Here is a 22,616-nt window from a genome sequence, read left to right as displayed (position 1 = left end):
TGGAGGAAGGAGGAGGCAGACGGTGGACCTTAGCTGTAATGGCAGTGCCCTGGCTGTGAAAGGGCCACTTTTTTTTTTTTTTAAGATTTTATTTATTTTATTTTTTTTAAGATTTTATTTATTTATTCATGAGACACAGGCAGAGGGAGAAGCAGACTCCATGCAGGGAGCCCGACGTGGGACTCGGTCCCGGGTCCCCAGGATCACTCCCTGGGCTGAAGGCAGGCGCTAAACCGCTGAGCCTCCCCGGCTGCCCCAAAAGGGCCACTTCTTAATCACGAGGCTGCCAGGAGAGGGGAAAAGAAAAAAAAAAAAAAGTCTTCCTCAGATACACTTCTCTGGGGGCACCTCCTGAGGAGATACTAAAATTGTCCCAATATGTATTCATTCATGCCAAGTGAACATTTGTCTCAGGCCCAACATGATCATGGAGCCAAACCTACTTCAACCACTTACAGGTGAGTCAGAGGCCGCCACCGCCATTTAAAACGTTCCCTGGAAAGGCCTGAAACGCTACCATTAGCAATTTTGTAAGATTAGGAATTATCCCCTCTCCATTCATTAGCAGATAAAATGTATTAAACCCCTGAATTTCTGATAGGAGAGAGGAAAATTAAAGCACTTGGTTCCTCGGGAGATGGAGGAGAGGATAAAAGCAAGAGGGAAAGGGCTCCCCTCCCAGGAGGCACTCTGGTTAGAGAAGCTAAGAGGGATCTGTCTACTTACTGCAGATCCCTCAGGCTGTTGTAAGATGTGCTGTGTTCCACTCACTTGATACTCCCCAAGCCTTAGAAGGGTGCTCCTTCTGTCCTCTGTGGGGTTCTGAGGCCAGACGAACCTACTGAATGCTCACAGCCACCTGAGGCCACGTTCTGGGGATATGAATCCCAGCACTCTGTGCTAGCCACACTTCCCTCTGAACAGCAGAAATGGGAAACGTTTCTGTTTCCCATTCCGGGAAGCAAAGCAAAGCCATGTTTTCAGAAAACAATGAGAAAGAGCCATTAAGTCAAAGGAAAAAGGAAAACAAGCCAATAAATCAAGTGTGTATGGCACTACAGAAGAGATTAAGAACCCCCAAGGCGACATAAGCATGAAACATTATTATTAATGTGGGTAAACTTGATTCTAGTCAATATTCTTTCCCCTCCCAAGCAGTATACACCACTACATGAATTAGGAAAAGGTGCCCCTTCCCCAAGGTATGTTATTGCTCTCTGCCAGAAAAAACCTGGGATGACCTTAATGAGAAGGATATTCCTGAAGTTGCTCAGTGCATGACACACCACTGTACATGGCGGCCTGGACTGCAAAGCACACTTGGATATTCTTCGTGGCAGAGGGTCACACAGGCCACAGAGCAGGCTGAGGCTTCCCAAGCACCAAATACAGTTTACTTTGTGATCAGGCGCTGAGATAAAAGTCAGTGAGGTCTCACAGATGTCTGAGCAGCTCCAATATCTGTAGGGCTCAGAGACCCACGGCTTCCTTTGGTGACCTCAGGGGCACTCACAACACATAATCACACCGGGGCCGTGCACCCAGGCTTGTATGCAGCCACTGCTTGCCATCACGGGACACAATATTATAGGTACTGTGAAAAGACATAATCTATTAGGTTTCCTTTTTGTCTAAATAATCTGAGGCTCTTTTTTTTTTTTTTTAAAGGAATTTTATTTATTTATTCATGACAGAAAGACAGAGACAGGCAGTTGGAGAAGCGAGCTCCCTGCGGGGAACCTGATGCAAAACTCCATCCCAGGACCCCAGGATCACACCCTGAGCCAAAGGCAGAAGCTCAACCACTGAGCCACCCAGGTGCCCCTAATCTGAGGCTCTTATTTGATGTTGACTTGGGTCAACTGGTCCAAATGCTATAATATACTATATTAGTACAATATAATTGTATAATATAGTACAATACAATGTACTATAATTATGTTGTGTAGAAATTCTCTGTTTTCAAAGGAATACTTTTTGAAACAGGAACAAGCCAATGGGGGGTGATGGGGAGTAGTTACGGTTTTGTATGGCTCTTGACCCGTCATCAGCCTTCTCATGAAACAAAACTCTGTCGACAGTGCTTTATATTTTCTCAGATGACTAGAACCAATTACGAAAGGAATTTCAGGAAGTGCATTTCTAGATGCATCCTTTGAAGGGAAAGATTACGTTCAAAGCAATTTTTCTAACAGTAAGCAAAGAAAAAAGATAAGGTCATATAAAAAGATAACGGGAGGGGGCCTGACATGGGAGACGAGGTTTCCTAAAAGCTCATGACAGCGTTGTCCGTGTACAGCAGAGCATTTGCTGTACTTGGGTATACAGTGAAAAGCAAGTGCGGCGGAGTAAAATACAATTTTTTATTCAGCTAACAGTAGTCTATCAGAGAAAAGATTCCTTGTTTGAGAAAATAACTGCGTTATGCTCTACAGTAGATTAATATTTTCCAAAATTGACCACTGTGTTCTTCTTGGATGTTCTTCCCGGATGTTGCCACACTCCCTTAAGGGGATGGTGTCTCTTTCTGCCTCCCCTTGGAACTCCAAGGGCCTTTGTGAATAGACTTTGATGACTAGAATGCAGCAGAAGCAACGTTGCCAACTCCCAAGGGCAGGCCACAAAGGTGGTGGGGGCTTCAGTATGTCCTCAGGGTGGTTCTGCAGTTTGTGGTCTTGCCATGACCTCCTCCACACACCTCTGTGCCCTCCCCTCCCTGTCCTACCTCTCTCCTCGCCACATCCCCCACACACACATCTCTCCTTCTCTCTCTCTCTTCTCTCTCCATATCTCTCCTTTCCCCCTCTCTGTCTCTGTCTCTCCTTCTCCCTTGAAACCCAATCACCTTGCTGTGAGGTGCCCAGAGGACAGCCTGGCCCCATGGGAGCTGGGGTCCGAGGGCTCTCGGAGGGAAGGCTCCAGGAGAAGCATGGGAGTAAATTGCAGGACAGAGATAAAGGCAACCAGAAGTCCAAGGGGAAAATGTCCTATAAGAAAGAGAATAAAACCTCAGTATATGAGTTAGCTCTGCAGGAAACAATTATTGTCTTAATAACATACTGAGAGTACATGCGGAGGAGGCGGGGTAAATAGAAATTCTATTCTCATGACAGAAAATCAGCAGAGGATGTGAAAAAGAGGTGTCTCAGGAAATAACAGTATAAGCTCATGTGGAAGTGTGGTTGGCAGAGTCATGGTCTCCAAAGATGTCTGCATCCTGATCCTTGGAACCTGTGAATATGTTGTTTGTTTTTTAAGATTTTTATTTTATTTCTTGAGAAACACAGAGAGAGAGGCAGAGACACAGGCAGAGGGAGAAGCAGGCTCCATGCAGGGAGCCCAATGTGGGACTCAATCCCAGGACCCTGGGATCACACCCTGAGCTGAAGGCAGACGCTCAACCACTGAGCCACCCAGGCACCCAGAACCTGTGACTATGTTACCTTACAGAAGGGACTTTGTAGATGTGACAAAGTCAATAACCTTGAGCTGGGGAGATGATACCCCCAATTATCGCAGTGAACCCAGTGTAATCACGAGAGTCCTGGACAGACGGGAGAGTCAGAGAAGAAAAGCCATGGAAGCAGAAGTCCAAGGGGTGTGCTTGCTGCCCATGACAATGGAGGAAGGGGCCACAGGCCAAGGAATGCAGGCAGCCTCTAGAAGCTGGAAAAGGCAAGGACACAGATTCTCCCCTGGAGCCTCTGGAAGGAACCAGTCCTACCCACACCTTGACATTAGCCCAGTGACACTCATTTCAGACTTCTGACCTCCAGAACCGTAAGACAATAAATGTGTGTTGCTTTAAGCCACTAAGTTTGTGGTAATTTTAAAAGCAGCCATAAGAAACTAACACAGGAGGCAATGTCCAGAAGGAAGAGCAAGAAGGGTTGGAAGGGCGTCCTGGGAAGTGCAACCACGTGGGGGAGAGGAGTGGCAGCAGGGACAACTCCCATCTGCTACTCTTCCACTGTGCGCCTCTGTTAGTTTGGTAAAAATTGTACAAACTCGACAAGGGGTAACTTGAGAGAGAGGAACGGGTGAGAAAACTGTAGGATGGAAACTACAGGGATGGAGCCCGAACAGCTAAACCCGCAGGGGTTCCTTCCGCATGTACCCACTGTGTGCCCCCCACATGCACAAAAGGCTAATGAGCGACTTTAAAAGATGCTCAGGGGCAGCCCTGGTGGCTCAGCGGTTTAGCGCGCTTTCAGCCCGAGGCCTGATCTGGAGTCCCGGGATCAAGTCCCACATTGGGTTCCCTGCATGGAGCCTGCTTCTCCCTCTGCCTGTGTCTCTGCCTCTCTCTCTGTGTGTGTCTGTCATGAATAAATAAATAAATCTTTAAAAAAAAAAAAAAAAAAGATGCTCAGGCCTCAGCACTCAGGCCTCCCTCAATCCCACTTGCCTCCCACCTCAAAGACCCGGAACCAGGCCACACCACCCCACTGCCCTGGTGGCCCTGGGTGGCCGGGCCATGGGGTCTGGGAGTCAGCAAAGATCCAGATGGGCTGGTCATCAGAACGAACTGCTGGACCTGACCTTGAGGAACTGGAGGACTTTTGATGAGGGAGAGGCATGAGAAGGCAAAAGCCGGGAGAAGGAAGTGAGAACCATGTGTGTTGAGGGACCCTGTGGAGACCAGTGGGAGGCTCCACGCCGAAGGGATTCGCCTTGAGGACGAGGTGTAGAAGGAGCAAACAATCCACAGCTGCAGATTTGCACACCTGTCCTGTGCAACTGGGCCTGCCAGGGACCATGACGTGGCCCAGGCTCGTTCAGAGCATTACCTTGGAGATCGCCTGCTCTGGTGCTCAGGTCCCAGCTTGGACCCACGCTCTTCCTCTGAGATACCATCTACCAAGAATTCACTCAACTAACACTTCTAGGCACAAAGATTGTCACGTTCCAGAAGGGAATTGGTGAGCACCTGCACTTACGCCCGAGGGAGCGGAGTGCTTTGAGGAGAAGGAAAGCAGGCCAGGGAAGAAGGTGTGCTGCTTCACGCGGTGGAACCAAGACATGACTGAGAAAATGACACCTGAGCCAGAGGGCATGGCAGCTAGCCACTTGGGACTTGCCTCGACTTACCTATTGTGGCACCTCGGGTAAAGCTCCACCAGAACCAAATGAATTTCCTTCACGTCTGTCAGTAGTACTAAGGACAGCCACACGGCCACCAGAAACCATTCCAGATGTCTGCTCCCATCTGGGAAAGTTAGATCTCAGCTGCCCAACTCCGCTTGCCACAAGCCCTTATAAGCTGTTCGCCACCCTGGGCTGGGCAAGCTGCAGAGACAGCCGCCGGCACACGGTGGCCTTCCGTACCAGGGCTCTGAGAGCATGGCACGTTCAGGGGCTCGCTGAACACGCTGTCCTCCCCCAGAGCCTCCCTGGAGGCCCCGCTCGCTATATAAGGCTGTGCAGCCACACGCTCATGTAGACATACGGTCAGCGGCGCGTATCTGTTGCTATCTTTGGAAATTGTACACGTCTTTTGAGTCTCACTGAGGGCATGTCCACCTGTGGTTATCTTCTGGCAGGGCGTCAGCCTTATAAAGGCACGCACATGCCCACGCCACTCAGCAGAAGGAATTCAGGCATGTGGCCTTGCGGCCCTGAAATGATCCTCCCCATTTTAGGGACAGCCGAGGGAAGACTGGGTTGAGACTTCAGCTCGACTTTCTGAGTATTAGCAGCAGTGGCCATTAAGTTCCATTGTACTTAGAAATCAATTAGGTGTGTATTGAAAATGCAGATCCCCAACCCCCAAGACCCAGGGGTTCAGATTCAGATAGTCAGTCTGAAGAGGAAGCTGGAATTCTGCAACTTACAGGCTCCCGGGGGGTTCGGAGGCCTGTGGTCCACAAAGCTTGGAGAATCTGTTTTACCATCGAAACCTAGTGTTGGAGGCAAGTTTTTTGAGATGCCACCTCTAGGGCTACACACAGCTGTAAACACGGAACAGCTTCCTATTAAAACCCAAGCACAGGATGCCTGGGTGGCTGAGCTGTTGAGCATCTGCCTTCGGCTCAGGGCGTGATCCTGGAGACCTGGAATCCAGTCCCACATCAGGCTCCCTGCATGGAGCCTGCCTCTCCCTCTGCCTGTGTCTCTGCCTCTGTCTCTGTGTCTCTCTCATGAATAAATAAAATCTTAAAAAAGAAAAAAAAAAAAAAACGAAGCACAACCCGTACCCCCTGCCCCCGAGTTTAAACAGAGAAGAGGTCTAGAGAGAAGCTGGCAGAGAGGGGTGTATTTTTTAAATTATGTCCAGGGTTCTCAGGCTCCTCCCTCCCAGATCTGCCTTCCCCTTGGAGTTATGTTTGTTTTCTTAACTCTGATTTCCATTATGCTCACCAAACTTCCAGTCCTAGGTCAAAGTCTCTTTTCTCTTACCTCCTGAGTATAACCAAAATTAGCTGATATTTGCAAAAGAATGTTAATAAAACACTGCAGAAAACTAGGAGAATCCTTATTGAAAATGCAAATAGCAGTGAACATTCAAGTTTCCAAAAGGTAGGTTTCTGGTGCTAAAATGAGCATTCCTCCCCACCCCTGCAGTGTCCTCGCCTCCTAGCCCTCTGCTGGCCTCCATCCCTCTCCAACACAACCCAGGCAGGAAACAAAAAGATGGCTTCTTATGCACGTGCACACCTCCCCACCCATGCTGGTGACCCCAAGGGGCTCTGGTCTCTCTGGCCCCAAGCTCCGGGCTCCAGGCTCTGCAGGGATGATTTCATGCACACCCCATTCCTCGCATACCTGTCACTGCGTGGGTGAGCACGACATGCCTGCCACAGTAATCCACACACAGAGCAGCTACATGTGTGTTTCCTGCAGACTCACTCTGGTATTCCATGGGGCGCTGCGTCCATGGAATACAGCAAAAACTTGAGAACTGGCCCCTTGGATTCACATCCAGTAAAAAATGCCAAGGTCTCCAGCCAAGAAGTTTAAGTCTGCTCTCTCCTTCACCCCCTCTCAGGGATCCCCACTTCCATCACACACCTGCCTAAATTCTTATCCTCAGAACCAGCTCTTAACCTGGAGCAAGAGACCAGGGCTGCTGCAATGACTATGTTTGCATAAGAGAAAAAGAAAGAAAATGAGTGTTGACATAATAAAATGTTTATTTGGATTACCGAATTAATTCATGTGTAACGTCACATAATTCCCTAACATTAAATTGCACTTAGATGCTTAACAGATCACCTTTACTGAAAAGAAGCAGATTCCATGGAATGGAGGCTGTCCTGGAAAATCTGGGATGTGTGGTTGCCGTAGTAATTGATGCCTTCTAGAACAAATCCATGCTTGGCTAATTACAGCCTTCTATTTTTAAACTCATCTACATTCTTGTCCCCCACCCCAACATTTCTCACACTACTTCAGCAATAAAATACTATTACTGTTATCTGTACAGCCTGTGCTGATCTCAAAATAACTTGTTTCCAGTCGGCCCCTGCGTGAGCCAGAGGGGCTCTTTCGGCAGGCGCGTGGAAGGCCAATGAGGCACCTTTGAATGACCTCTGAACGCTTCACGCTATTGGGATTAAGCGGCTGCACAGATCCAGGGCCACAGCCTCCCTGTGAGCACCCAGGGCCTGGGGTTCGGGGTGAGGCCGGCTCGGTGGTCGGCCCACTGAGCCAGGCCCAGGGTCCCACCACCTCACGGGAGGTTTTTTTGGTAACAAGCCCCAGGGGATGGATGGCAGAGGAGCACTGGGGCCCACCTGAAGGTCAGGCTGGGGCCTATCTGACTATGTTGGGGCACGGCGAGGCCACGTCTAAGCCCCAAGCCTACAGCCTGAGCAACTGCTTCCAGCAGCCTTCCTCTCTCTGGCTTCCGATCAGACGCCTGGCTGCCTGGGGTCCTGCTAACTCTGTCTGAAGGCCTGTCCTTTCCTCAGGCCTCTCTCCCAGCCTCTGTTGGCCTGCTGGCACTCTTTGATGTTCCATGACCCAGGCCTCCGTCTTCACGTCCACATGGTGTTCTCCCTGTGTGGGCATCTGTGTCCGATGTTCCCCTTTTATAAGGATCCCGGTCATACTGGATTCAGGGCCTACTCTACTCCAGTATGAGCTCATCTTCACTAACGACATCTGCAATGATTTCATTTCTAAATAAGGTCATATTCAGAGATACTGAGGATTAGGACTTCAACATAGGAGTGTCTGGGGGACACAGCCCATAACACTTGTTCTGGCAGAGACTCAAAAGCCAGCAAAACAGGGCGTGGGAAAGCTTTATAGGGGACAAGAGGGAAGGCTCCTCATGGGTGCTGATGGGAAGTTGTGGGCATGGGGAGGCTAGCTAGAAGCAGGACATCCTATGGGATTGCTCATGAGGGCAGATGTAGCCTTCTCATGTTGGTTGGGTTAGAAGGAGAGGCAAAATTTAGGGAAGCTGGCCACCACTGACCAAGTCCTGGCTGTTTGGGGCTGGTTGTTGTTTATATATACCGTCTCTCCACTGTCCATTTGTATGTTCATTCTCTCAGAGCAAATGCCACCTCCTGCAGGCCTCAGGGGGCTGCTGGGGCTGGTGACCTAGAAAGACCTGTAGGGAGTCTGGAGTAGGTGGTCTGCAAGGCCCAACACTCGAAAGGCTCAATGCCCCCCAAGAGCAGACCCACAACCAGGCAATCCCCCAGTGCAGAACTGCTCAGATCCTGACCCAGAGCAGAGGCCAAATGCCTAGGGGACCCTGCTGCAACCTTCTCTTTCTTGTTCCACCAGGCTGAGCACAGCTATGTAGTAGGAAAGTGTAGACACTCTGAGCCTAGAGCAGCTGTCCTCGGGGGCTTTTGGGTCTTAGCTCCCCTTTCAGGACTCCAAAGAGCTTTTGTATATGTGAGAGATAGCTAACAATATTTACCACATTAGAACTGAGAAACTTTTAAAATATGAAACCCATTACCTGTTAATGTAAATAACTTACTTCTATGAAAGATAACTGTATTTTCCAAAAGAAAAAAATTGCAAGCATAGCACGATTTTAAATTTTTGCAAATCTCTTCCATGTCTGGCTGAATAGAAGCCAGCTGGAGTCTCACGTCTGCTTCTGCATTTAAACTGTTGTGATGTCACACATCTCATAGCCTCTGGAAAACCCCACATTACACTCATGTGAACAAAAGCTTAAAATGTGGTAGAATTATCATGAAAAATACTTTGACCGTGCAGAGCCACTGAAAGGGCATCAGGGACCCCCAGAGTCCCCAGACCCCTGCCACAGACTCAGGCTTAGGTACTGAAGCAGGGATCAAGTCCACAGCAAGCCTGCAGGGAGAAGAGAGCCAGGCCCCTGGTGATATGGGAGGAGGATATAAGCCATCCCTGCCAATCAGACTCATTCAAGTCTCACAAATTAGGATGATGCCCCAAACCTGAGCAAAGAGATTAGAGGTTTAATTTTTTTTTTAAGATTTTACTTATTTGTTCATGAAAGACACACACAGAGAGAAGCAGAGACACAGGCAGAGGGAGAAGCAGGGTCCATGCAGGGAGCCTGACGTGGGACTCAATCCCGGGACTCCAGGATGATGCCCTGGGCCGAAGGCAGGCACTCAACCCCTGAGCCACCCAGGCATCCTGAGATTAGAAGTTTTAGACCTGAGTTGAAGTCAAGGACTTTCAATATCTTAACTTCTCACTTGAAAATGCAAAGGCAAAAACAGCAGAAATGAAAACAAATAATGTTGGTTAGTTCAATTTTTCCTCCATTAGTTCCAAGATTATATGCAATTAGAAACTGATTTAACTGATGGACCCCCAGCCGCCCAGAGAACAGAGCACTGGTTAGACCCACCATGGCCCATGGAGCACAGGGCTGTGAGCAAAAGGGCAGCCACGGAATAGCCATGTGGGACTGTCTTTCTTTTCCAGTCCTCTCCTCTTGGTCCTGCCTTCTGTCTTTCTTCTCAAACTCCTCTTGGGATTTTCTTTTTCCTTTTCCCTCTGACTGTAATGTGTACCCCAAATCGTGGTTTACCTTGACATTTGAGATGCAAGAAGTAGCCAGGCACTTACTAGAGTAGATTAAAAATAGGGGCCTTCTTTAAAGTGGTTGGTTCTATATTATGTAATTTTCACTTCATTAAAAAAAATATATGAATGCAGGGTGCCTTGTGATTCAGATGGTTAAGGTTAAGCGGTTAAGCATCTGCCTTGGGCTCAGGTCATGATCCCCGATTCTTGGGATCAAGACCCGTGTTGGGCTCCCTGCTTAGCGGGAGTCTGCTTCTCCCTCTCCCTTTGCCCCACCCTGCTCGTGCTCTCTCTTCCTCTGTACCCCTCCCCATCTCTCTAATAAATAAAATATTTTAAGAAGGAAATAAAATACATGAATGCCCTTATTTTTAGCCAAGTTTACTTTTGAAATTTTTTAATCCTATGAAAAGTATTTCAGCCATTGGTTTAAATAGGGAAGACTGGAGGCACCTGGGTGGCACAGTGGGTTAAATATCTGCCTTAGGCTCAGATTATGATCCCAGGGTCCTGGGATCAAGCCCCAAGTTGGGCTCGCTGCTCCACGGAGAGTCTGCTTCTCCCTCTGCCCCTCCCCCTGCTCATATTCTCTCTTTCTCACTATCTCACTCTCAAATTAATTAAATCATAAATAAATAAATACATAAATAGGGAAGAGTGATTTGAAACTTCTGAGTCCATAAAATATGACACAGGATATATGTGTTAATTTTTAAAGAAAAGTTAGTGAGTGAATCATGTAATGTTTCCAGAGATTATCTTCCAAATTACTTAAAAGCATAAAGAACAACAAATTAAATATGGACACAACCACAGAAAACCGGATTCTCAACTCAGTTCTCAAAATGTGGGCTTGTGTCTCCAGAAGTCATCTGCTTAACCAAAAATAAATGTCCAAGCAGCACATCTATCTCTATTCCAAAAGCACAGAGACATTCATGATGAACCATTGGGGAAAGTAGATATATACAAGGATAAAATTAGAAATTGGAAGTAATGGTCACCTATTGCTACAGTAACACTGCATAACAAACAACCCCAAGACCCAGGATCCTTTCATTGAGTTTTATCATGGTGTTGCAGGCTGGTTGTGCTGTGGCTGATCCAGGCTGAAGTTTGGATTGTGGTCTCTTCCCCGTGTTCTTGCATCATAAGTAGCAGGAGCACAAGAGGCATGAAAAATGCACACAGGCACATTTAAGACCTTTGCTTGCATCATGTTTGCTAACATTCCTTTGGCCGAAGCCAGCCTACCTGGTTGCACTCAACATCAATGGGCATGTTGTGTCCACAGTGAGAGGAAAATTATTGCTGAATGATAATCCATCAGAGCTTGGGGCAGGGAGAGCAGCCGAGATAAAATTTGTAGAACAGTATCTTCCAGAACACTTAAACAACATGTTGCTTTGATTTAAAGTCTGGTATAGAATAGACCCTGTAGGGGAACAGTTCAATAAGATTCTTTTAAAATAATAGTATCTTGAAAAATGAGATTTATTTCTAACTCTGCATTTTGGAACATGCATATTAAATTAAATCAAACAGAAAGAATGTACATTTTATAGGAAAACCTCTAAATCAAGTCATCCTGCCTAAGGACAAATAGTGAATAGTGGCCATCTTCACTTACTCATTTTTCATCCACACTTGAGTGTTATTGGGTGAAAGCCGTGTGCCAGGTGCTATGCTGGGGCTGAGGGGAATACAAGGATGAAAAAGACACCCTGCCAAAAGTACTTAGTCCAGTTGGGAGAGGGAGAAAAAAAGAAAGAAATGCTCATAAATAACTGGAACTTGAGACAGAAAATGATAAATGCCAATTTTAGACACATAGATAAAATGCTCTGGGGGTTTAGCAGAGGGAGCATTACTTCCAGATGCTGAATAATGATAATATCATGGTTGACATGATTGCAAGAAACTCACATAACTTTCAAACCAGCAGATAATCAATCAGTCCAAACTCTTTATTTTACAGAAGAGGAAACAGAGGCCCAGAGAGATGAAGTCAGTAATGTAGAGAAGGAGGATTTTCCCTCTTTCCCTTCTAGGTTCTTTGGCTGGTCTAATAATTAAACTGATACGAGGCAGGAGATATTAATAGGAGAAAATCAAATAAAGTTTAATAACATGTATACTTTCTAGTTACTTGGGAGAGACCCAGGAAAATTGAGTAACTCTCAGCAATGGCCAAAGCCATTGCCTTAAATTCTATTTTCAGCTAAAGACAAAAGATGCTGGGTGTGTGTGGGGAGTCAGTTATGGGAAGTGACCAGGATAAGCACAGTGAAGAGGGTTGGGTTGTTATGCAGATTTAAGTCCCTACCAATTCCACTGATAACAGTCTGTGGAAATTTAACCATCCCCTTCATCCTGGTACCAGAAGGGAGACACCTTACACATGATTTCCTGCATCCACACAAATGTCTCTTATAAAAGGGTAACTTCTACTTGGTTTTCAGAGCTCCTCCCAAGTCAGCTGCTTCTCAGAAACAACCAGCCAAAACAGTCCCTGTGCCAAAGAGGTACAATTTGGAGGTGGGTGCATATTCAGCCCTCCTTCAGTCCCACCTTTGAAACTTTGAAGAATTTTCACTGCCCAGAAACTGAGTTGATAGACTTCTCCGTATCTCACTGAACCAGTCACTCAGTCCTGAGAACAGGTCAGTTCAGTTAAACAGTTGTGACTCATTGCAGGAAGCTGTCATAAAGGTGAGCTCCCAAAGTTAGGAGCAATCAGGTATTTAATAAGGCATTTCTATGGAAACAGAAGAAAAACAAAGGTTAGTGATTGGAACAAATTATAAATCTGTTTCTGAACCCAGGGGTGCAGCCAGTCAAGAACATTTCCAGATGTCAGGCTGGAAGTATCTTCAGATAGAGAGGTGGTGACAATCTGACAGATCTTGCAGGAGGGTATTCAGTTTGCATGTCTCTGGTGATCCTTCTGATCTTCAAGAGGCATGACAAGTATCTAACATGATCTGTTGCATTGATTTCTCTGAAGTTTATATCACGTCATTTATACTCAGTTTGTGGGACTTCGGGCAAAAGGGCAGTTTTTGTTCTTAGTGATTCCAAGTCAAAAGGTGGGAGGAACTTGGAAATGTTAATTTGGAGATTTGTGGCCAGATATTTGAGGAAACTAGAATAATTCAGGATCCAGTCTGGTTTACAGGTAAATAACAAAACTTCAATGTCAATAGACAGAATTGGAATCTAATATCCACCAGTTGTATTAATAGTTCCTATTGAAACATAATTTTTCTCTCTAAAATCACCCCAATTCTACCAAAGATAATTACAGTAAAAATTTGTTTACAAAATTAGTCTAGTCTAAATAAACTTGACCTGATTATTTACATAAATCCAGCAAGAATAAAAATGAGCCATATAGACTCTTAATCTGCTTCCCTGGAACTTTTTATAAGGAACCTCAAATGAGACTTTTTTTTTAATATTTTTTTATTTATGATAGACATGGGGGGGGCAGAGACAAAGGAGGAGGGAGAAGCAGGCTCCATGCCAAGAGCCCAAGGTGGGACTTGATCCTGGGATTCCAGGATCACACCCTGGGCCAAAGGTAGGCACCAAACTGCTGAGCCACCCAGGGATCCCCTTGAATGAGACTTTTAAAAGCCTCTCAAAAATAAAAAATAAAAATAAATAAATAAATAAAAGCCTCTCAAAGCCAGAAAGCCAAACCAAGGACTTGCCAGATTCACCTACAATAACCCATAGATTTGGATGAATTCCTCTTTTCTTAAGGATCCCAAAATGTCCTGAGGTGCCTCACCTGCCAGAAAGTGACCTTCTTTAAGCACCTGGCAAAACTGCTGGGAAGTCTGTAAGCAAGGTAATAGGCTGTTTTTCCAAGGGACTTTATCGGGACTTCATAAAGTCAGCATTAGTTCCTTGAAGCTGTCTGGTCATATCTGAGTATGTACATCTCTCTCTAATATGACAGTCTAGGCAAAGCTTTTTTTTTTTTTTAAGATTTTTATTTATTCATGAGAGACACACACAGAGAGAGAGGCAGCGACACAGGCAGAGGGAGAAGCAGGCTCCATGCAGGAGCCCGACGTGGGACTCAATTCCAGGTCTCCAGGATCATGCCCTGGGCTGCAGGCGGTGCTAAACCACTGCGCCACCAGGGCTGCCCTTTTTTTTTTTTTTTTTTAAGATTTTTTAGGCAAAGCTTTGGTAATATTACCAATTTCCAATTGTGTGCTGTTACAAAGAAAACAGGTTCTTGCATGAACTTATGCAAATAATTCTATTACCATTAAAATAAGAATGTTCACTGAGAGTTTCTGAATTCTGGAGAGATTGGGTAGGGAGAAAAACATAAATGTTTCATCTTCACAAAGGTCTATTTTACCAAGTTGCTCTAAACTATAGGCATGATAAATCAGTGGTATGATCTTAAAGTTATCAGATACCTGCATTCAAGAGTTCTTGCCATAAGTCTCACTAAAGAAGAAGGACTTTTGCAAAAGCATCACAGTAAAACAATAACTGTAAATGGCAAAAGATTTTTAAATGGCCCTGGTTAAAGATCTGATGAGAGCTCATTATAATACAACTGACAAAGAAATTTGCTTATTCTTGTAACACACAACATTTCAAAATAATAATAGAATTACAAATGATAACATTGTACTGGGACATATCAGAATTCTAGGAATTTCATAAAATTTCCAGGAAAACCTATATGAATAACCTATATCCACACAAACATCACATACTATTATAAAACAATATATAATTGTCTATTTTACCAAAGTGATAATAAAAGATTTCAAAGGCAAATACAGAAGTTACGTAGCTGTGAGCAAAACTTAGCTCTTAATATTGAGAAGACCCAGTTTTCTTAAGCAATCAAAGATTGATAGTAAGGAGCATAGGAAATCATTGGTAACAAAATCTTTGCTTCTTAGGCAGATTACTTAAAAGGTAAAGAAAAATAATGTCTTATCAGGAGGAGATCAATGGTCCATGAAAAGTTTGTCCTTTTAGTAAATGAAAGAAAATCAAGTTTTAGCTTTACATAAATACATTCCTGGGACACTTGGGTGCTCAGTAGGTTAAGTGTCCGTCTTCGGCTCAGGTCATGATCCCAGCCAGGGTCCTGGGATGGAGCCCTGCTCAGTGGGGAGCCTGCTTGTCTCTCTCTCTCCTCTCTCTCTCAAATAAACAAATATTAAAAAAATACACTACTGATTTTAAAGTTTAATCTTATAACCCATATAATAAGCTCATTAATTTTAGCCAACTTGACCACAAAAGTAAAATTCTCTTTCTCTTCCCAACTTTCTATACTAGTTTTACTTTAAGACAATTTTACCTTCTTTTTCCTTAACAAAAATGCATCTTCATCTCTCATACATTTTCTTAAATCCAAAAACACATCTTACTTTCCTTGCATGCAGAGCTGCATTCCTTATTACTTCTAGTAGCTTTAACTACATATGTTAGAATTCTTAACCCTTGGGAACTTTAATTTCTAGCAAAACTAAGAAGTAAGCAGTTGTGAACAGCCTGTTACACCCACATTCTTTAGATTGGCAAATTTTTGAATACTTTTCATAATTTCTAGAAACATATGCCTTTAAAAAAATAGTACAATCTTTCAGTGTGGCACAAGACATGTTTACTAACAGACTCAAATATCTTCAGTTCTTCTGTAATAAGAACCCAAAAATAGATAAACTTATGTTCAGTAAATGATCTAGATATTCAATGAATTTCTCATCATATAATTTAATTCAGCACAACCTTAAAGTTTCAAGTTACCAAAGAGAATTGAAATTATTTTTAAGTACACATACCATAAAATATAATTATTGCTAAAAAGTTCACCTAAAAACTCATTTCCCACTTAGAACAATCTACTCATTTGCTCCCAATAATTATGCTTAGATTACTCCCAAAAACCTCACAAGATATCAGACAAAGTCAGCCATCATCCCTAGTTATTCTTCTTGCTGACAAGTTTTGTAAGTGATAACACGAATCTGATTAATCAACATAGGTAGTTGTTTATCTGCATTACAGTTAATGTCTTCACAGAAGACACAACTATTTTAATTAAACTAATAAACTTCAATTAGCTTTCATTTACCAAAGATCATCTTACATTGCATGAACTTGAAAAATATTTGGCTTGGTTTCTATATTTCTGAGGGTTTCAGAATACCAAATCCTTAATTTATATAAGTGCTTGTTTGTTTTTAAGCCAATTAAATAGAACTCTTTAAAAATGAATTTTGGCACTACCATTCAGAGGTAGAAAAATGTCACACATCTATAACATACATATGTAGATATACATGAACATATAGACACAAATTTTATAACTTTCGCTTTAAAACTTTAACCATGAAATGGGTATAATGCAAAACTCATTTATGAAAGAGCAGTTGGATCCAAACTGTGTTTCCGGCAGATGGAATGAGTTAAGGTTACCTGTTTAGATGGCTAAAGCTTTCTCTACTAATTAATATTTCTGGAGAAGACATTTAAGATTTTTTCATTAGCCCAATTTCCAAATGCCTCCCTTTTTCTCTCTTTCTACTGGTGAGAAATGTCTCCCTAAAGTTTGCATTTCAGAGTGGCTCTTTGATCCTGGGCAAGATGAGGGTAGAAACTCTATATCACAGGGGTGCCTGGATGGGTCAGTCAACTCTTGTTAAGTGGCCAACTCTTGGTTTCAGCCCAGGTCATGATCTTGTGATCATGGGACCCAGGCCCACGTCAGGCTCCATGCTCTGCACAGAGTCTGCTTGAGATTCTCTCTCCCTCACCTTCTGCTCCTCCCTCTGCTCATGCATGTGTGTGTGCAAACACACACTCTCTCTAAAATAAATAAAATCTAAAAAATAAATAAGTAAATTGACTCTTTCAAAAAAAGGTCTACATCATAAAGTCATGAGAAAGTATCCAAATTTTCTCCAACATGGAGTTTTAGGAGCATATTTGCCAGTAATCAGAGGTCTAGGATAATTTAAAATTTTCCTTCTTTTTCTTAAGTTCGGCACAATCTGTTTCCAACGTCCCAGTGTCTATAAGGATTCTGAGATGAATAGGTGAGGTCTGGGGACTGGTAAAGATAGGTGGGATTGATTTGCTTTTAGAGCCACATTTCAGGATTTGTAGAGATTTGCAAGACAAAGCAGTTGCTTCCAATTTCTTCCAAGATGGAGTGGTAGCCTAAATGATATCAAGAGTGATATCCTCATCCAACTACATTTCTTTAATTTGTTTCTTTATGTCAGGGAGATTTCCAGATAAGATGGGAATAAAAAGTTTTTTTTAATGTTCTAGAAATTCAGGGTTTACTGCATTATGTCCTTAAAAAGCCTGTATAAAGTGTTTAACAAAGGCTTTCAGATGCTCTCCTTTCTAAGTGCATAATTCACATTAGACCAATTTATTTTAGGGGTAGAAACCTTTAATATTGTCCCTATCAAACTAGAATATATGAGCCTCCAGCAGAGCCATTTCCTGGTCATTTGTAGGAGGACCTGAGAGGTTCTGGCCAACTGTATCCTATATGGGGGGGGGGGGGGCAGTTTCCCGAGCCCATCTGGCCTGTCCGATAACCATAGTGTAATTATAGGAGGAAAGAGCAACCCTTAGCTGCCAATCTAGGTCCCAGTGAGTAGGGTAGTGGAAACACTAATGTTTCCAACTCCTCTCTGAATTTCGTAGGATCTTCTGAAAGTGGAGGTCAAAAGGGCTTTATAATTTACAAGATCTGTTGCTGTCCAACTGACATAAAATCTTTGTGGTGGCGGTCCAGGATACACCCATCAAGAACAATGTATGAGGAGGCCTGAAGCTGGCAAAGCCTGATTAGAGAGCCCTGGAAAGTAGGAGGAATTGTAAGGGACAGCAAAGTGAGCCCTACCACCCCTCTCGAGAGCTTCTGCTAAAGTCACATCCTGGCCTTTGATATTTATGTGAGTATCTGAATACCTTGAGTGTGAAAAGCCAGCCCTGCTCTCTGTAAATCTTATGAAGAAAGGGAGATCACAACAGGCAGCTGGGTGTTTATGGAGGTTATGGAGGTTGCTGAGGTGGTGGGGCTGGATTTGAGAGGCGGTTTAGACCAAGGGCTCAGAGACTCAAAAGATCTTGTGGTAGGTCAAGGACGGGGACTGGGGATAAAGGGGGTATATAGGTGGTAGGATAAGGGGATTTACATTAGACATGGATGCTAATTTTTGTGCAAAGTCTCATTTCTGCTCTTCCATCTTTTCAAGTGAGTCCCTAAGGCTAGCTGCTATACTTCTCTATGTCCACTTCTAATTTGGTCTTTCCATAGGCACCAATAAAACAGTTGTTTGGATAAGAATCTCTTTAGAAATATTCAAATATAGAAGTTTGTCCAATAAAGATTCATCACCTGGCTTTTGACAAGTAGCATCATCCTTTATTATTATTATTTTTTTAAGTAGGGTCCTCTTTTCATCTGGAGAAAAACTGAAACTAATAAGCCTTTTAATCACTTAACCATGGATGCAGGAGGCAGCCCAAAGGAGAGAGCAAAAGATGCAGCCTTCCCAAGATCCAGACAGTGAGTAAGATGCCCTCATCAGCCTCAGAGACCTAAGATGTCACAGGCAGTAAGAATGGTGCAGTGCAGGGGCTCCTGGGTGGCTCAGTTGGCTGGGCGTCTGCCTGTGGCTTGTGTCATGATCTCAGGGTTCTGGGATTGAGCCCCGTGTCAGAGTTCTCTGTTCAGTGAGGAGTCTGCTTATCCCTCTCCCTCTGCCCTCCTCCCTGCTCATGCTCTCTCTGTCTCTCAAATAAATAAAATATTTTTTTAAAAAAATGATATAGCGCAAACAGTGTCTCCGGTGCCCCATGAGAATGGGAGAGGCCTCCTCCAGTCAGACCCACCAATCTGTGACACCAGATGGGCACTACTGGAGTGGGACTTTTCCTGTGCTCAGCAAAGGTTGAGACAGTGGTCCCTCATAGACAGGACCCCTTATGACAAACTCCCCTGAGAGCTGATATGGTCAGACGAAGAGACCTGGTGCCAGCCACAAGTCCAGTGGCTAAAATCAAGGGTTCCCATGCCCTCCTCTTTTCAGATCCCAGTCAAGTTGACCATCTGCCAGATGCATCCTCTGGCTGGCAGAGACCAGAGAATGTTCTCACTGGTCACATAGCCAAGCTCCCAAGACACAGAACAAGACAAAAGGGAAACCTCATCTGGCTTTTCTTACATGCACATTAACAGCATTAGCTAAGCTTTGGGTCTCTTGGAGACAAACTAAAACCTAAGAGGGATGTGCCTCTGGGTTGACGACTGTGTGGCATTTCATAGAGTACCTCTTTGCACAGGAAATATCTTGAGATTGGTGGGCGATCTAATGTCAGTCTAACCTGTTCCACGACCAACTTACCCTAACCTGAGAGTCTTAGAGTTAAGTGGTTCTAGCAGCTGACCCATGCCCACCATTTGTGTGGCTTGGCTCCTAAGATGTCCCTTAGCCACAGCCTTTACCTCCCTTGCACGTTAACCCCCAGCACAGTTTGTCTAAACAGGCACCAGTCCAATGAGGCCCATGAACCTGTCCGTCTGGGAGGCCAGCTCAAACAGCAGGCCATGGTAGGGCCTAGGCCCGCATTCTGCCCTCTGGTTTTCCTCCCTGTGACAAATGACCCAACAGACAGAGACAACAACAGTGACCCTTTGTGTAAAGAATGGGATCAATAAACAAGACTGTGTTTTAGCAGAGTTGCTAGACTCAAGGAACTAGTTGCGAAAATATTTTCTCCCGCTAATCTAAGTTTAGAAAAAGTGCTCTCACACTTCCACTGTACCTTCCAGGCAGAGGTCCCCGAGACTGACGAGGTAAGAGCCCTCCCCTTCTGCTGGCTTTTTGTTAGAGGTCCCAGGATCTCCCAGCTGCAGCAGCCCCAGAGTGAACAAGGCCCTGCCAGGGAAAATCCCATGCAGGTCACCAGAACTGTAGGGATGGAAAAAGTTTCCCTCCTTCCCTTCTAGGTTCTTTGGCTGGTCTAATAACTAGGTTGATATAAGACAGAGTAACAGGAAACAAACAAAAGTTTAATAACATGTATACCTCCTGGTTACATGGGACAGACCCAGGAAAACCAAAGTCTGGAAACTGAAAATTCCATCTTCAGCTAAAGATAAAAGATGCTGGATGGGTGGAGGGTAGTCCGTTACGGGACAGGGACATGCACAGTGCACAGGTTAGGTTGTTACACAGATTTAAGTCCCTGCCAACTCCACTGATAACAGGTTCTGGAGATTTAAAGATCCCCTTCATCCTGGTACCAGGAGGGAGAGACACCTTACATGTGGAGATTTCCCGCACCCACGCAAATGTCTCCTATAACAGGGTAACTTCTTGGTTTTCAGAGCTCCTCCCAAGTCAGCTGCTTCTCAAAAACAACCAGCCTAAAACAGTCCCTGTGCCAAAGAGACACGTTGCAGGGGGGGGGGGGGGGGGAATATTCCACTCCCCTTCAGAAACATTCCTAAAATCACACAGCCCGCAGTACTAGGGCCAGGATTCAAACTACAACTTCTACTCCCATTCTGGGACTCCTTCCATTGTGTTCTATGGCACCATTTCTATGATCCCCGAAGCTGCTTTCCTGGCAGCAGTTCAATTCCATACAATGAAAAATGACACCGCTAAAGAGGATGGCATTTATAAGGTGGGAGGAGAGGCATGAAGAGCAAGAACATGGTTAAATAAATACCAACCGTCAGAAAACAACAAAGAAAACATCAGCTGGAAATTTATGACCTGCGAGTATTTTTCCCTACTTTTTCTGCCATGTATATTCATCCAGACTCCTTGTTCATTGACCAAAACACCCAGAAACACGCCAGCCTTTTTTTGGCAAGAGGAAAGAAGATGTTTTGAATGATCCAACGTGTCTCTTGTTCTAAGAACCCTTTAAGGATGTGAGTTATGGGCCCTTTCCTCCTGCCTTGGTTCCTTTAAATTATGCTCATAGCTTGGCAAAGAACTCTTAACTGCCTGGCCCATTAATCAGGCTGAGCCATAAATTTCCTGCCTCATTGCCCTGTGGAGAATCCATCTGGAAGATGTTCACGCTGGAGTAGTTTGGGAAGCTCCCACAACATCAATGGCCTTGTCAGGTCAGCCACCCCCCCTGCACTCCAGAACGCAGGGGATGGGATGGGCGGGGCCACAGGGGACACATGCCCAGGGCCCTCAGCTGGGGCCATGTGGTCCCGACAAGCCACTCGACCACTCTGGTCTCCTCATCTGCAAAATGGGAATAATCATATTTCTGTTTCTGGATTGTTTTGAAGGTTAGTGGGATAAAGGGTATGAGCAGAAGGTGATATTAAACAGATCAGGTAATGACAATAGTATATCCAGGAACACAGCACAGGGTTCCCCCAAAGCCTCCATTAGCCTTAGCTCTGGCTCTACTGGAGAAGGCCCCTCCTTCCCTGCCTTGCTCCAGGGCATTTTTGTAATTCAAAGTGCTGCCTGAGGGCACCCGGCTGGCTTAGGCGGAAGAGCACATCTCCAGGCTGTGAGTTCAAGCCCCACACTGGGCCTGGAACCTCCTTTAAAAAAAAAAAAAAAAAAATGCTGCTTGAATGGGGAACCTCTACATCATAATGGCTGAAGAAATGGCGGGCCTGGATTTTGCTGAGGCCCAAACCAATACCGTCTCTTCCTGTCTCAGAAATGCAAAGCAGGCAGTAAATGCCGCCCAGAGGACCATGAAAATTGCAAATCCCAGCCTGAGAGGCCAGTCCTGGTTTCCTAGAGCGCCGAGCTGCAGGAGCACCACCATCCTCACAGCCAGAGGGCACTGTTTTTCCTTTTAGATCCTTTTCCTCCAGTGTCTTTGGCAACAGCCCAGAGTTTTTCCCCCAGGGGCACCTCTCAGGACAAGTCTTCAGTGGCTGAGGTATCTTTGCTGATACCAAGACTTCAACCCAGGTGGGTAGTGCCTGAGTATGAATCGAGACTAGATTTTAGCTCCGTCCACGGCATCTAACCCACAGGAGCTGCCTACTTCCAGGGAAAGCTGTCACAGCTCTCAGGACGAGCCCTTAGGGACCCTAATTGGCGTGTACTTCAACCTATAACTAGATGGGTGGGAAAGCAGGGCCATTCTGAGCACTGATCGTGTCAAGACCAGCGGGTCAGGGGTGACCAAGTACGAGATCTCTGTGCTTTCCGAGCTCCCCGACGCTTGTCCCCAGGCAGGAATGCTGCGGTCCCCTGCTGTCTCCACCTCTGTAGGCCTAGTCTTAGGCCAGAAGTTCTGGATCTCTCGCTCTCTGCAGAGTTCCTCAGACAGGGTCTCCAAAGTATCCAGTCCAAGACACAGCCGCCCTGGAGAGAGAACATCCGTAACACCTATGAACCGTAAAAATAAAACTGTTAGTTATTTTACCAGCAAAAAATGGGCTTATTTGGGATTAACAGAATTGTAATCTGGGACAAGCAAGCCATGGCAAAACTATAGGCAAGTCCAATGAATAATGGGGAGAACCACTCTTTTATAGAGGAAAAAAGTTGCTATCAAAGTCCATTGGTGTAAAGTGGGAAAGCAGGTTAGCAGCTTTTCATTGGCTG

General features: G+C 44.9%; 1 long non-coding RNA gene across 3 annotated transcripts; it reads right to left on the bottom strand.

The window, feature by feature from the left end:
- Positions 1-140: 140 nt before the first annotated feature.
- On the bottom strand, positions 141-22,616 carry LOC119867063. Of its 3 annotated transcripts, none has more exons than XR_005382367.1 (4): positions 19,834-22,616; positions 12,565-12,751; positions 11,248-11,428; positions 141-2,987 (listed from the first exon to the last, which is right to left on the bottom strand). It is a non-coding gene; the product is annotated as an uncharacterized LOC119867063 (long non-coding RNA). The 3 variants fall into 3 exon arrangements; XR_005382368.1 differs by lacking the exon at positions 19,834-22,616 and having other exon boundaries at positions 141-1,594; positions 2,846-2,987; positions 12,565-13,546; XR_005382366.1 differs by lacking the exon at positions 19,834-22,616 and having other exon boundaries at positions 12,565-13,546.

This window comes from Canis lupus, chromosome 31 (genome assembly GCF_011100685.1).
Source record: "Canis lupus familiaris isolate Mischka breed German Shepherd chromosome 31, alternate assembly UU_Cfam_GSD_1.0, whole genome shotgun sequence".
Lineage (NCBI taxonomy): Eukaryota > Metazoa > Chordata > Mammalia > Carnivora > Canidae > Canis > Canis lupus.
This window is presented reverse-complemented; position numbering and strand designations above follow the sequence as displayed.